General features: G+C 36.4%; 1 protein-coding gene across 8 annotated transcripts in view; it reads left to right on the top strand.

The window, feature by feature from the left end:
* Positions 1-15,386, top strand: part of Lmpt (Limpet) — a 586,877-nt gene that overhangs the window by 566,126 nt on the left and 5,365 nt on the right. The gene's annotated exons all lie outside the window — the stretch shown is intronic.

The following is a 15,386-nucleotide window of genomic DNA, read 5'->3' on the forward strand; positions in this document are numbered from 1 at the left end:
AGTTTATTTATTTATTTATTTATTTATTTATTTATTTATTTATTTATTTATTTTGTGTGCGAATGAATGACTTATTGTGGTGCTCGTTTGTTCTACTGGCAATTGAAAAAATGGCTCTTTTACCGGTTGTGGGAATTCTGAGAAGGTACCCCATTGTAAAAACTGGTAAAGGCCTTAAAAAGTGAGAGGTTCTCAATTTAAGAGTAAGTTACTTGTTTCCCTTCAATTTAATTACTTATTTGAACAGCTCTGAACTTCTGCGAATTACTTGTTAGAAATTTTATTGTTATGGATATATATATATAAGAATATATTTATATTTACATATTGTATATACATATATATACTGTACATATAATACGTGCTTTTATTCATATATATGTTCTGCGAATTGAAGTAAGGTGGGCAGAATTCCCAGTTGTGGCTCTCCTAAAAGGACAAACGAAGGTATTATTGGATTTATCTCCTTTTACGGCGTCAGTCTTGGCCATCAAACAAAAGAAGGTTGAAGGGGAGAGAGCGTTCCAGTGTCTAGCCGCCAATTTATGTATGTGCAATTGGAATAGAGAGAAGAATGGGCAGCTGCTCCATTCCGATCACTTAATGTTCCAAGATGATGTTTTATCTAGGGACGCCGTCAGAAAGAAATTGGGAAGTTGTTAATATTAAAAGAGATTCAAGATGTGCCTGTCCTAACTGTTTATGTTGCATTTGGTAGTTGGAAATTATAATTTGGGAGGTTTATTAGATATTCTTTTCTTTGTATTTAGATTTTCTAATGCGAATCGAGCTAATAGATTACTGATGTACAGTAGTAGTATTAAATTGTTGTACAGGTCTGAAATATAGGCAGGGACTCACTTCAGGAATGAGCTGGTTAAATGCCTGTGTTGAAATACTAAACAAAGCGCGCTCGCACGATGCTTTTCTTTCCAGAGACATGAGATACTTAACCACTGTTGAGTTACAGATATATAATTATATATTACGTCGTTAATGAAGGGTTCATTAAAGGTAACCTTTGTTATGATTAGGCCACCAGGTGGCGCGCACACATGGTTGTATTACCTTCAGTATGCTCCCCGGGTTTAATAATGTCAGCCGAGGTATGTTAATTCTATTGTTGATAGATAAGTTATTCGTTTGCTTAGTCAGTTCTGCATCGTCTTTTTAAATATAGCTCTTTTACATGCAGGTGAATTATTTCTTTGGATTTGTTATTTTACAGTTATATATATATATATATATATATATATATATATATATATATATATATATATATATATATATATATATATATAACTATATATAAATACTGAACTCAAATCTCTGTTATGGAAGAAGAATAGGATGCATTAGTTACTGCTCTGTAGTCGGCAGTAACCACACAAAGGTAACTTGATTTTCCTAAAAAGCCTAAATGTCATAAGAGCTGGTAAGCCTTGAGGGGGGAAAAAGGGAAAAGAAAGGGATCGGATTGTATTTTCCCCCCTCATCATTACCAAGTCTCTTGGCGAGTTTCACGAGAGATAAGAAGACATAGAGGCCAATGCTACCAACAGAAAACGTACTTGTAAGGCTTAGGGTGAAAGAGAAAAAAAAGAACAAGAAAAAACGTTCGTAATGCTCAGAATAAAGAAAACGTCGTCGTATGGCTCAGAAAAGGAAAACGTGACGATCTTTTTCAATAAGGTTGCTCTCGTCGAACACCATTGAATTTCAGAGAATTTCTCTCTCTCTCTCTCTCTCTCTCTCTCTCTCTCTCTCTCTCTCTCTCTCTCTCTCTCTCTCTCTAGTATGACCATGGTAATGGAACATTCGTTATCAAGGTTATATTTATTTTTGAAAGTAAAAATATATAAAAGGTAACATTTATATATATTTTTTGTTTGGAATCCTATGAGTATTACTGTATTTGCCTTTTGGGCTCTTCACCCTTTGCTTGAGCTATATATGATCTATTTGCTTTTCGATTTTCTTACTACCAAATGCAGATTTAGTATTTTGTGCCTTCTTCAAGTGCCTTCTTCAAAAATTTATTTGGAAATAGTTTTGTATTTCATGTTTCATACAGACAGGTCTTTATTTTTTTCTATTTTCACAAGAATCGTTGCTTTTTTAAATAGATTTGGTTAGATTGATTTTGTTGAAAATAATTATTGCTAGGAAGAAAATACGCCAAGAAATGATCTTTCCTTCCTCCAGTAGGCCTACTCCGTGGTTCAGTCTCACGTGTCAGAAAGACATGTTCGCCGAGAAAAAAAGATTAGATATTCTGAGAGCCTAGAAGGTGGTGCTTTATCGACCCATAAGGTAGAGATTTGGTGTAAATTATTGAGCGATTCGGAGATCTCTTTCTCTTCTACGCCACGAGGCTTAAGGAAAGGCGACCTCACAAAAAAAAAAAAAAAAAAAAAACGTCATATCTGATTCTTCTACAAGAGAATTGTTCACTTGAGAAAATCAGGAAAAGAAAGAGTATGTGAGAGAGAAGGAATCGTCTTTTGGTCTGTTTTTTGTCGTTGTGTCACTCAATTTTTGGGATGCTTCTCTCGAGTTATACACTCGACTTTCTGGAAAGTCCACATCCGAGTCGCTTTACTTTTACTCCATACCATCATAATGCTTTTCACATTACAGATATTGTCGTATGGGTATTATTCTTGCCAGAAAATGTTTATACAGTCTGTAGGTAATGCGTAACATTTCTAGGAAATACTATCTTTTTCTTTCTAGAACATCCTGCTGGAAATGTTGGTATGATAGAAGCCTGAAGGGTACTGTGGAGAGGCGCTCTAGAAATGAAAATTACATCAGGACGCTAAACCTAAATAAAAACTGTCATTTACTTGATTTAATCCAGAAAAGTATCGTGAAACCTTCTTTTTCCTGGACAAGAAGAATAAAATATACGATGTTGAAAGCCAAATGGCCGCCAGTGACCTAAAATAGTCTCGCGCTTGAGAAAGAGGAAGGGGAAGTTAAATGTTATGATGCAACCCCGTAGACTTTGGGTGCCTCTGGCTGTTGGGTGCCTTTTTCTTCTCGAGGTTTGTATTTCAGTTTTTAATTCACGGTTAGAATGAATTCTGGAAATATGGGTCGTTTTAATACGGTGCAGCTCTATTTTTCTGAATTTTATAGGAATCCGTGTATAATTTGTGTTACAATTGAAAAATTGAGTGTTACCCCCGTAGACACTCTCTCTCTCTCTCTCTCTCTCTCTCTCTCTCTCTCTCTCTCTCTTATTGGTAATCTGAATTCTCTAATGGCGCTGGGAAAAGTCCTTACGGATTTCAGGTTTATAGATTTTATGTTTGACAGTTAATATGTAAATCTTGCATTAGCCCATTATGTAAAACCTTCCCACATCCTTTATTAAATTAGAGCCACTCCGCCCAGGGATTGAACACGAACAACTATTGATTTGGAAGTGATAATAGTATGTATTCTTCATTTCCTTATAATATATTTAGCTTAATTTTATTTTGCTCTTCTGTGCTACGCTGTACTTCTCTCGTGGCCGTGTATGTTTTTTTTTTTTGCTTGTTCATTCTAATGATGATAATAATTGATATTGCTGTGTCTGTTGGTATAGTCTTGTGTTACCACCTGGTTCGTCCTTCATCGACTGCAAACCTACATTTTATTTTATGTTTACGTCTTTGTGCGAATTTTTGAATTCTGAGCGAAGTTAGATAATAAATAAAAAGTGGTCAAACATGCTTCGCTATCATGTTTGGCCCTTAAACGAAATCCTTTACACACACATACACACACACACACACACACACACACACATATATATATATATATATATATATATATATATATATATATATATATATATATATATATATATATATATATATATATATATATATATGTGTATATATGTGTGTGTGTGTGTGTGTGCTCAAAGTGTGCGTGCATGTGTATTGAATCACCATAGTCTTTACGTACACTTTTGTGAGTGTACAGTAAGAAGGATAAACACATAAGCGTCATAAGTGCAAGAATAAGGAAATATCAGGACCTAAAGGAAGAAACGAAAGGTAAAGCGAATTGTTTGGGAAAGAAAGTCTGGTCTGGGCACAAGTTTGAAGTCAGATGTGTAGGTTTACTGAAGGTCCGAAAGAGCCGATGTCGGGAAGTATTTTTGGGGTAAAAGTGTGCTTTTGTTTGTTTTTGCAAAGGACGAAAGGAAGTGACATACTATTTGCCTCTCTCTCTCTCTCTCTCTCTCTCTCTCTCTCTCTCTCTCTCTCTCTCTCTCTGGAGTTGTGTTAAGTGAAACCTGGATTCTCTGACATGTTATTTTTCCCTTGACTGAAGCGCGTGCGTAACAATGTCAGGAACTTATTTGAAAATAAGTTGAGCTAACAAGTACTGTAAACTTCCCTTTCATTATAATACTCTAGACGCACGAAATGGGTTAGGGTGGTATGGGAGGGTGAGGAGTTGGGGGTGCAGGAAACCGGTTGATTCTCCGTTTCTATCCCATCCCTCTGTTCCTATCCCTCCACGCTCACCTTCGCTGACCTACTTTCAAAAGGGGCGCTCTGATTGACGGAGAGGAAGGCGTCTCCGCCAATGAGAACACCTTTCGGGTAGAATTACAATGAGCAGGCCTGAGCGCGTATATATATCCCAGTTTCCCTGAAAGCCGTTAAGTCGAAAATCCCATGCGATGTAAACTGTTCAACGGGCCATTTGCATTGCCATGCAGGTGGTAATGACGTCCCCCTGATAAGCTATCCGGCCAGACAGCGTGACCTGACCTTCGTCTGGAACGTGTGCGCGCGTCTATGCAGTGGACTAGTGCAAGATAATATGTATGCTGAAGACTTTTCTGGGTCAAGAAGCAAAGTCGGTCATTAGCCGTTACTGAGATAATGGTCGCTTAAGGTCGTCTTTGTTTGGGTGTGTCTGGGTTACTTAGAATTTAATGGGGGCGAGGGAATGGAAGAAAAATGACACGGGCCGAGGGGAAAAGGTGGTGGCTGTGTGGGATGGCGGGCGGATGGGCGTTTTACTTAATGAAAGCGTATGTTTGCGCTTGTCTGCAGAGGTGGTGGTCGGGTTCTCTCTCAACGATTCAGACTTTTTTGAACTCGGTTCATTGTATATTCCCCGTTGTCTATATGAATGCTTATATGTCTGTATTCTCTTTGGCTGTCCAAACTTGTATTTACTAGTCATCTATCTTCTATTGATTTTAAACAAGGAATTATTGGTTGTTTCGATAAGGTTGGGTCGGGCATGCCGTATACGGCTGGATAGGGATCGTCTGCTCTCTCTCCTCCTCTCATCCCTTCTCTCTTTCCATCCTCCTCTCTCTCTCACACTGCCTCTAACTCCCCGCCCACCCACCCCCCCTCTCTCTCTCTCCAGCCAGCTCTTTAATCATGGTCCCGTATATCAAGCACCTCGGTTTAAATTCAAGTAAGCGTATACGCACATTCTCTCTCTCTCTCTCTCTCTCTCTCTCTCTCTCTCTCTCTCTCTCTCTCTCTCTCTCTCTCTCTCTCTGGGCAATACCCCAATGATTTCCGATATAAATTGCATGTCTCCGAATAATATTTTAGCTTCATTGTGTTCTTTCTATCTCGGAATGCAGGAACTAGACTAATATCGTTAACTCTGGAAATGAAGTCGCTGATATTTATTGAAAATCAGGACACCGCTTCGGAAACAGAAATTTTTTCATTTTATTTACCTATTGGAAAAAATATAGAACATTATGCAAGTTTATGAAAGAATTTTTAAAGTAAATGTGGAAATAATTGTGCATTTTATATATATTAGGAAATTAACGCGAACATTAAGTTATTGGAACCATTAATAGCAATTATAAGTGCGGAAATGCAGTGTTTTATAGACACAGAAAATCAAAATACATGTACATACAAAAAGTACAAATAGTACAACTGCCGAAAAGGTTAAGAAATAGAAATACATAATATTTTCACATATAGTTTAGAAATATACAAATTCTTATAAAAAAAAAGTGTGTTTAGATAAGTGACTTTAATACCAGACATTTTGGTCATATAACTTCTGTTACTAGCAATTACCTTGACATTGAGCTTTCTTTGAAAGAAGTGACTTCCCTTACACATTATGCTACGTGCCTAATCTCCGTGGACTAGTGTTGGCATCCCCAAAAGTGCTGAACAGCACCTAAACGGATATGGTACGTTTATGTGTACTGTATGTTGCTTTTTTGTATGGTATGAACTTGTAACTGTGTCACGGGATTTGTAAAAGTCATTCAGGAATGTGCTGAGATCCTGATAATGAAAAAGCTGAACAATTTTCATGTATTTGGTTGTGCAGAAGTGTAAGAGCTTTTGAAAATATCTTGTATTTATTCCACTGGAATTGTAATCTCTTTACAAATGACAAGTGAAGACTTAACTGTTATATTCAGAGAGTGTTGCCATATCATCTAGATAGAAAAACTGCATTAGAAAACAAAACGTTACTCTTCATTTAAGCAAATGCATTGTACTCCAGTGGAATTTGCCACTAGCAGATAATCCCCGAGAAGGTGTAGGTACATTAAGTTGTCAACACAAATTACAGCTTAATGCATCTGGAAGGACGCGTCCTTGTTACTCAAGTTAAGAAACATTAGGGGTGGCACCTGTTGTCAATATTGTGCCACACACTCATTAGTGTCAATTTTACTCCTGCCCCGATCAGCTGTGAGGTTGTGTGCGCGCGTCTGTGCATTCGATGGACACTTTCGTGTGCGTGATTATCCGTCATCCTTGTGCATTCGTTCTTCTTTGACGTTCGTAGAGTGCGTGTATTGTTCGCGTTCCTCTCGAAGGTTTGAAAGATTGTGATCACTGACAAGAAACTTTTAACCCTTTATTAAGGGGAGGAGAAATAAGTGTTTTTCAAGTAGAAATAAACAGAACTTGATGTTTAAGTAAACAAAAGACTAATATAATGTGAAGTTTTCAAGAGTGAGTAAAACGGGTTTCTTGATGAGAAAAGTATTTTCAAATGTTGGTCCTAACGTCATGCAGCTAAATTAAACGTTCTCTCTGCCAACTGCCAGTACTGCGACTAACATATTTTGTTCGGCCACACATTCGAAAACTTAGTCCAACTTGATGTGAAACGGTAATTTATAATTCAACCCCTTTAATAAAGGCAAGTAAACTTCAAAGGAAAGAGGTTGCCTATTTTCTCAAGAAATCATTAATGTCATCATTCTGAAGAATTTAAGGTTTTCCTTGTGAAGGAAAATAATGAGATGACGCCATTTTAGCAAAACTTTCTTCATTTTTCCCCTGTATTGGTAATATAATCGGAATCTTCGCCGAGTCTCTTTCCACCTGGATTTCAAAGTGGCAGTAGAGAAGAGAGATTCAAGCCCAAACGCTACATATTTTTGTAAGTTTTGAGGAGTTTTTTCAATCCCTGGATGAAAATGTCACCATGGAGAAGAAGAAGAAAGATGGAGAATTCCATATTCGTGTGTTACTGACACAGTATCCAAGGGAATGGAGAGGATAAGTGGATAAGTAGAGCATTTAGCATTCGCACGTGCAAATCATAGTGACTCGTTCGGATCAACACGTGCTAATTAGCCTCACCTGATCTTTTCACCGTCGCCAAACCACCAGCTGCTGTGTTCACCATCACCCTTCATCATGGGTTTTGACCCACGTTTCGTCTTCTGTGAGTCATGCGGCTTCTGGTGCCTATGCTTGTGTAAGATGCTTGGACTTTCTTTGTGGATTTCTAGTCTTAAAGTAATTTAAAGTCTTTCCGTGTCATGACGTGATAGGCGCAACCATTGTATCTAGGCGGTTTGCATTCCTTTAAAATTATTTCAACTAAATGAAGTTTTTTTGCAGTTTGCTTGAAAAGCTGAAAATAGCTTTTGTATATCGAGACTACAAATATTATGTGCTTTGTAACATAATGTTTTTCGTTAAAAAAAAATTCATTTTTTTAACTGGGATACATTCTCTCCTAAATTTAATTCATTCAAACTAACTTTTACGAAAGCGAAAGGTGAGTGGAATCTCTCCTGACATTTCGTTTTCTCTCTAAATTTATGTCCATTTCCAGTTAGTAGATATTGAAGCTCAAAAGCATTAAAAGCACTGCGAAATATATTTTTTTCTCATAATTCATTGCTATGTCTTGTGTATCAGTGACTTTTTAATGAATCATATCAAAAGGAATGACATTTTTGTGTGATGCGCAATTGCTAGAATTACCATCTTGTAGATGTTGATGATTAGCTAAAAAATAAATCACGTACTGATGCGTTTTTAAAGCAAAACGAATTATTAAGGCGTTAAACCTATAATTAAATAAGTGATTATGATTTACTGTTCAATAATTTTTGTGATAATATGTATCCCCCCACATAATGATTTGGTTTGCTTAAATGATAATCTTTTTTCACTTAACATCATAATTTTGATCTGGAAAATTCTCCACTGTGGTGGAATGAAGAATATCGTAAAAAACGCCTGTGATAGGTGGCAGTATGCTGTATGAAAGCTAGGTGTATCCTGTAGCAGTACAAAATTCCGAGTGTACATATATACATACACTTAATGCGTTATTATTGGTTTTTGTTGTAGTGGTAATAGTAGTAAGTAGTCTGTGTATTTATTCAGCATATATACATACTTAAATTTTGGCTGAAAGTTTATCAAAATGTTTCTGGCTGGAAAACAGTAAATCTGGATTTTAACACTGTCTGAATCGACCTTCGATGTGTTTATTCTTTATTTGATTGAAGGTTTCTTTACCTGCAGCAAGATCTTTTGTAGCCATTCATTTAGCCACAAGTATAAAATTACGCTCTTAATGTGGCTCATTGTTCTTCGAAAGTGAAAGTTTGTGGTAGAAAAGCATTTTCGTTGACTCGTATTATCTTTTAGTGTCCGAGAGAAAGTGAGTGAGATTATTGGGATTAGTCGTTAACCATTACTTATTCTCTTAGGAATGTCAAGGCCTTCTCTCTCTCTCTCTCTCTCTCTCTCTCTCTCTCTCTCTCTCTCTCTCTCTCTCTCTCTCTCTCTCTCTCTCTGAGTCCTATTTTCTCAAAAGAAGATTCAACTTTTAATACTTATAGAAGAACATTCCGAAACGTTCGTTCCTTTAAAACCGTAAGGACGGATCAACAGGGGAGTTTCATGTGAAATACGTGACGCACGGAATCGGACGCGGTCGTCCTTCCCACCGAGAGAAATCCCAACATAGAGATCCTTTAGCTCGAGCGTTTGAAACCTATGGCTCGAGGATTTGATGAAGAGATCAGGTGGCCATTATCTGGGCTCTGTCGGATGGGGTGTGTATAGGCTTCTGGGATGGTGTGGGAAGGAGGGGTGGCTCCTAGGAGAGATAATTGGGAAGAAAAATGTGTGTGATCAGTTTCTTGGAAAAGAATTTTGGTCTAAATACTTTTGCAAAACAAAATTCATCGAAAACTGGGTTCGTAAATTCATTCCTTGACAGTTCTCTTGTTTCATGGTTTATTTTTTATAGTGAAGAAATCTTTCTCTTTTATAGAAGCTATGATTGGAGGGAGCGATAATTTATGAAGATTTGTCAATCCTATTTTATGGAGTGAGCTGACGATTGTTAGTAAGATGACGAAAAAGAGACAGGAGGAGCAGAAACATGTGTGGAAGTTTTTTGTGCCATGGACGGAGAGTTAAATTTTTTTTTGTTTTCTGCTGTAATGGACATAGAGGAAATTGCTGAAAACAATTAGGTAAACTTTTTGGGGCTTGTGTTGAAAGGGTGGGTTTAGAGAGCTCATGTCTGGCATGGAAAACGAGGGTATAAACAGAATAAGGAAAGAGAGAGAGAGAGAGAGAGAGAGAGAGAGAGAGAGAGAGAGAGAACTATCGCAGAAATGATGCAGCTGGCAAGAAATAGACAAAGGTTGGAAGTCCTGATCGCCAGAGTCTCGGGAGACGTGGCACACTGAAGAAGAAGAGAGAATCAATTGATCTTGGAGAGGGATAGCATTAAACGTATCTGCATTAATCTAAAAATGTTACTCGCTGATAGTTTTAATATTTTATCACGAAGGACTTTTTCAAGGTGAAAGATCGAGCTCTGGTAAGAGAGAGAAATATAAAAGAAAGTTTGTTCTCATTGTCAGATTGACAAGGACGGGGACCGTCAAGTATGTTCTTTGGTGTGCCACTTCGTTAATCTTATTTTAGTGTCTTGTGTTTTGAAGTAAAGCTTTAAGTTCCCCTTAGAATTAGAATTTATTCTTTAGCATTCGACCATTTTCCCCTTTCTCCCAAGGTTGACTTTAAGGTAACTGGAAAAATTGTTTTCCTTCAGTCCCAATATATGAAAATTTTTTTTTAGCTGGATTCTAAAATTACTAATGCATAAGAGATTAGGGAGATGAGAAACTTTTCTAACCTTGACACCGTTTCCCCAGTTAGCCTCAAGCCCCAGCCCGATTTTTGTTTGATTCTCTTTTCAATATCCCTCCTGTTACTGGGGATATGAACATGGTATATTTTTGCATGTTTTGCGTGTCTTTTGCTTGTTTTAACGTCTTGATTTTATGTTTTTCTTTTCTTTTTGTTATGAAAGTTTTTCTTTTTTGTGTGTGTGTGTGTGTGTGTGTAAGTATTGAGTTTACATTTTTAGGTTTTCATTTTACGGATTTTAACGTTTCTCTCTCTCTCTCTCTCTCTCTCTCTCTCTCTCTCTCTCTCTCTCTCTCTCTCTCTCTCTCTCTCTCTCTCTCTCGTATCCATATAATTATTTTTAGGTCAATTCATGAAGGAATTACCCGTCCAAAGACCCGTTCAGACCTCGAAACCCCTCGAGTGTGGCACCATGAAAAGAAACTCATTAGTTGGAACCTCTTCTGTTGTGTGTTTTATTCACGAAAAAAGACTCTCTCTCTCTCTCTCTCTCTCTCTCTCTCTCTGCTAGGGGATGTTGCGTAAATGTGAGTGATTCTATCCAGTGTCCCTTAGGGAATCTAGGCGATGTGAGACTTGAGTAGGGGTTTCCATCCTTGGGCCCAAATCAATTATGGTCGCCTTCGAGAGAGGGGAGGGGTTCCTCTCTCTCTCTCTCTCTCTCTCTCTCTCTCTCTCTCTCTCTCTCTTTCCTCGAGATATTTTTGTAGATGCCCTTGATACAACAAAACGCTCCATGGTTTCCCTTTTAAACTCCGGAATATGAGTCCCTTTTTAATTTAGAAGATGGTATTTGGAGATCCTGTTTAGAATCACAGAATATCTTTGACAGTTTTGAAAGTTTTTTTTTTTCAAACCCCCTTTTCTAGATGTAGAATTTCAAGTTTTTTTTTTTTTTTATAAAACTCCCATTGAACACAGTAGAAATTTAAAGAAGTAACAGAAATAATAACTAGATCAAAATTTAATCTAAAGATTTTAAGCAACATGGAATGTTTCTTGAAAACGCTAAAAAAGTCTTTTCTTTTACATTTTAGAACTTTATTTTTTGCTTGCATGTTTACATGCACCAATTGAAATTTTTTGTAAACCTCAAGTTCCAGTAGTATGAAAATTTAAGTGGAAAAGAAGAAAGTTGTCGACCTCATTATCAACTACGGTAATTCGTTGTTTGAAAAAAAAATGAAAAAGAGGTACAGGAGAAAGAAACCAAAGAACGAAGTAAAAAGTGCAAAAGAAAGATTCGCTCCAATCTCTTTGTATATGAAGAGTGCTTCATTGTCCCCCGCCATGCCCGTCTTGTCGAATGTCCTTTCTCGAGAACGGCACTATTTACAAGACGACTATTTGGAAAGGACTTTGTCTCCAGCATGAGTGACGGTGAGAGACGAAGGAGAGATGGAAGGCGTTGATTTCGAGAGAATCTCTATTTTGAGACGTCGGGTGTTTCCACTAAAGTCATTCTTTCTTGTGTTGGTTCATGGCTGTATTTACTAGTCTTTTTACCACTTGCTAGATAAGAACTTTGAATTTTTAGGTATATATATATATATATATATATATATATATATATATATATATATATATATATATATATATATATATATATATATATATATATATATATATATACTGTGAATTTTGTTCTTCAAAATACGGAAGAAGTACAAAACCAAGAAGTGGCCTGCTGCCGAAATTCCTCCAGGAGTGGGCTAATAATTTTCCTGACCCATAATATCTAATGGCCCAAAATGTCCAGACCATATTCTGGACAGAAAAGCATAAAGGAAAAAGGAAACAAAGATGATGATAATTCTCGCTAGAAAAACTTTTTTCTGCCAGGCTAGGGGGAGATTTCTCCCCCTATTTTTATTACGCCCACCAGTTGTTTGCTGACTGGAGGCATAGTGTAATAGTATTTCTCTAGAAAGAAGAATTTGGTCTGGCGATTCATGCCTAAATAAATATCATATACATGCATATATACATGCATACATACATATATATATATATATATATATATATATATATATATATATATATATATATATATATATATATATATATATATATATATATATATATATATATATATATATATATATATATATATATACACACACACAACATACATATAAATATGTTTCGTGAATTACCATGTAATTGATTAACTATTGTTTCCTCTGAAATCAAATTCATCCTAAGAACCAGAGCGCCCTTTAATTTCCAAGTTCACTCGGCCAGTACTTCGGGATGGTTGCCATGGAAACTTTAATGATTCAAGTTAAACCCCTGCCCATTTATGCAGCAGGAATTCTGTTTCGGCTGAATTTTTGATAAATGCTTCTCTGTAACATTTACGAAAGAGTGGGGTGTAATTCTCGTGACCAGTGCAGTGGGGTGAATACTGTCCCGATTTTATTTTTCGGCATGCATGATTATTTCAGAAATTTAGTGGTTCTAGTTCTTTTCGATAATTTAAAAGAACTTATTTGTGGTAAGATAAACAGTGAAAGGATCTTAGTTGAGTGTGTTTAGTTTTAAACAAGAAACTATATATTTTATCGAGAAAAAAATCTCTTTTCTAAAGAGTTCGGTGGAAAAATGGTGAACTTCTGTCGCTTGAAAATACACAATAAGGGTTGATTTGACAGTAGAGGATCTCCCAGACATCCCTAATTGGCAGAGGGCGGTAGAAGTTGGCCTTATATTGAACAGGAGTAAAGAGAAAATGGGATGAAGTAGAAATGTAATATTCCCTCTTCAGTTCGTGGTCTGTCTCTTCTATGGAGTGAATTTGTGTAAGGAATGGCGTACATAATATTGCACAAGAAAATATTTTCCATTTGTTAGTAGAATTACTGTTATTGTATTTTATTTTCTTTTTAGCTACTGAAAGTAGTATTCAGAATTAACAAACTATAGTCAGAGGAATGATAAAACTGCTTTCATCGCTTCATCTGTGATGGGGTCATTTACATTTAATTCAGTTTTTAAGCTTTTCCTTTAATTTCATGTCACGAACATCGAAAAGCCATGCCAGCGAGGAAATAAAGTAATTTATTTTATATTTGTTCAGTTGAATGGAAGATCATTCTGTCTCGCGCCATTCGACGCAAAATCTCTTTATTTAACGTCTTACCAGGAACCTCTTCGTATAATGTCTAAGAGTTTGATTTGCATTTACTTTATTCAGACAAGGAGGCGTATATATTCACTTGAATTATTTCTGTTTGGTGTTTATAAAAGTGACTGATGTTTTTAAAGAGTTTTTTTATTCGATATAAATGAAATTTGGATTAAAATCTCGTAAGTCTTGACATTCTTTTAATGTTGACCCATATTTAGTGTGTATGGCCCACATTTGAGGAAGTCGACCGACATTGTTGATAAAGGAAGTTTAACTGAAATATCTTCAACTTGAATAACCAATATTGAACGTTTTGAATTGTGTTCCATAAAGTTCAACCTACATATTTCAATTGCATTCCGCAAGGTTAACCTGCATTCCTGAAATTCTAACCGATATTCCGGAAAGTATGACCGTTTTATGGCAAAGCGAGGCTGGACTCCATAATGTATCATCATATATCATCATCGATCTTTCAATTCGGGAGAGAGAGAGATAGATCAAGGCCGCCTGGGTTTGGGTGGGGGTGGTGGTGGGGAATAGACTCCGGGGGAAGGTCTGCGAGAATGAATTTTCCTAGAAACGAATGAAGATGGATGGTTGGGAGGAATGTCTTGTTTATTACCCAGGTGTCTTTGTGACAGAGAAAAGACAAGGTAGAGAAAAAGAACCTGAAAGCATTTGGCACGAGAACGATTGAAGGGTCAAAAAATGAATAAAAGAATTGAAAGGAATTGTTCTGGAATATCTTAGTCACGACGCTGTGGTTATCATTTGCCTTAGGAGCGGTGTGGCTGCGTTGCATTATTAATGGCATTCCCTTCCTCCGGTGGCCTTTCCTTTCTGGCGTCTCTCTCTCTCTCTCTCTCTCTCTCTCTCTCTCTCTCTCTCTCTCTCTCTCTCTCTCTCTCTCTCTCTCTCTCTCAAAGGATATCTTTTACCAGTGGGAGGGAACCTATTGTACGATCCCTTAGAGGAGGCTCATTTCTTTTGCAATTTATTTCATGCGTTTATAGGCTATTTCTCGGTGATTGCATCTCTCTCTCTCTCTCTCTCTCTCTCTCTCTCTCTCTCTCTCTCTCTCTCTCTCTCTCTCTCTCTCTCTCTCAAGTAAGTTCTACTCCACTTGTTAACATCCTCTCTCAAGTAAGTTCTACCCAACTTGTTAACATCCTGCCATCTGTTGCATTGTCTTTTCCTTGACATTTATGTAAAACACACACACACACATATATATATATATATATATATATATATATATATATATATATATATATATATATATATATATATATATATATATATATATATATATATATATATATCAGAATTGATTTGGCAATGACTGGACAATTGATTTAATTGGCATTGAAGTTCAGAGTTGAATTAGGTAGTTTGCAAAGTTTCCCTTGTTTTCATTAGTGTGTGTGTTTGTGTGTGTGTATGTGTGTGTGGATAAGCCTTTTTAACGATATTTTAAGTTTTATAAATCTAATATATACTATGTGTATATATATATATATGTGTGTGTGTGTGTGTGTGTGTGTGTGTGTGTGTTAGAAAACTGTCCAGTTTTACTTTGAATAAAATAATTGACTTTTCTCTTTATAATATACAAAAATATAGTCGATCAACGTACTGGATTAGTGAGTTTTTAGCAGGTGAACCTCTTTGAGGCTTAACGAAACCTCAACTAGCAATCGTTACATTTCCACTTTAAACTATAATTCATTAGTCTCCTTTAATCTTCATTTTTGTCATGTTGATAGTTAGCATAATGTCATGAATTTGAGAATATTGTTAAAATGAGATTA

The sequence above is a fragment of the Macrobrachium rosenbergii genome, chromosome 20, assembly GCF_040412425.1.
Source record: "Macrobrachium rosenbergii isolate ZJJX-2024 chromosome 20, ASM4041242v1, whole genome shotgun sequence".
NCBI lineage: Eukaryota > Metazoa > Arthropoda > Malacostraca > Decapoda > Palaemonidae > Macrobrachium > Macrobrachium rosenbergii.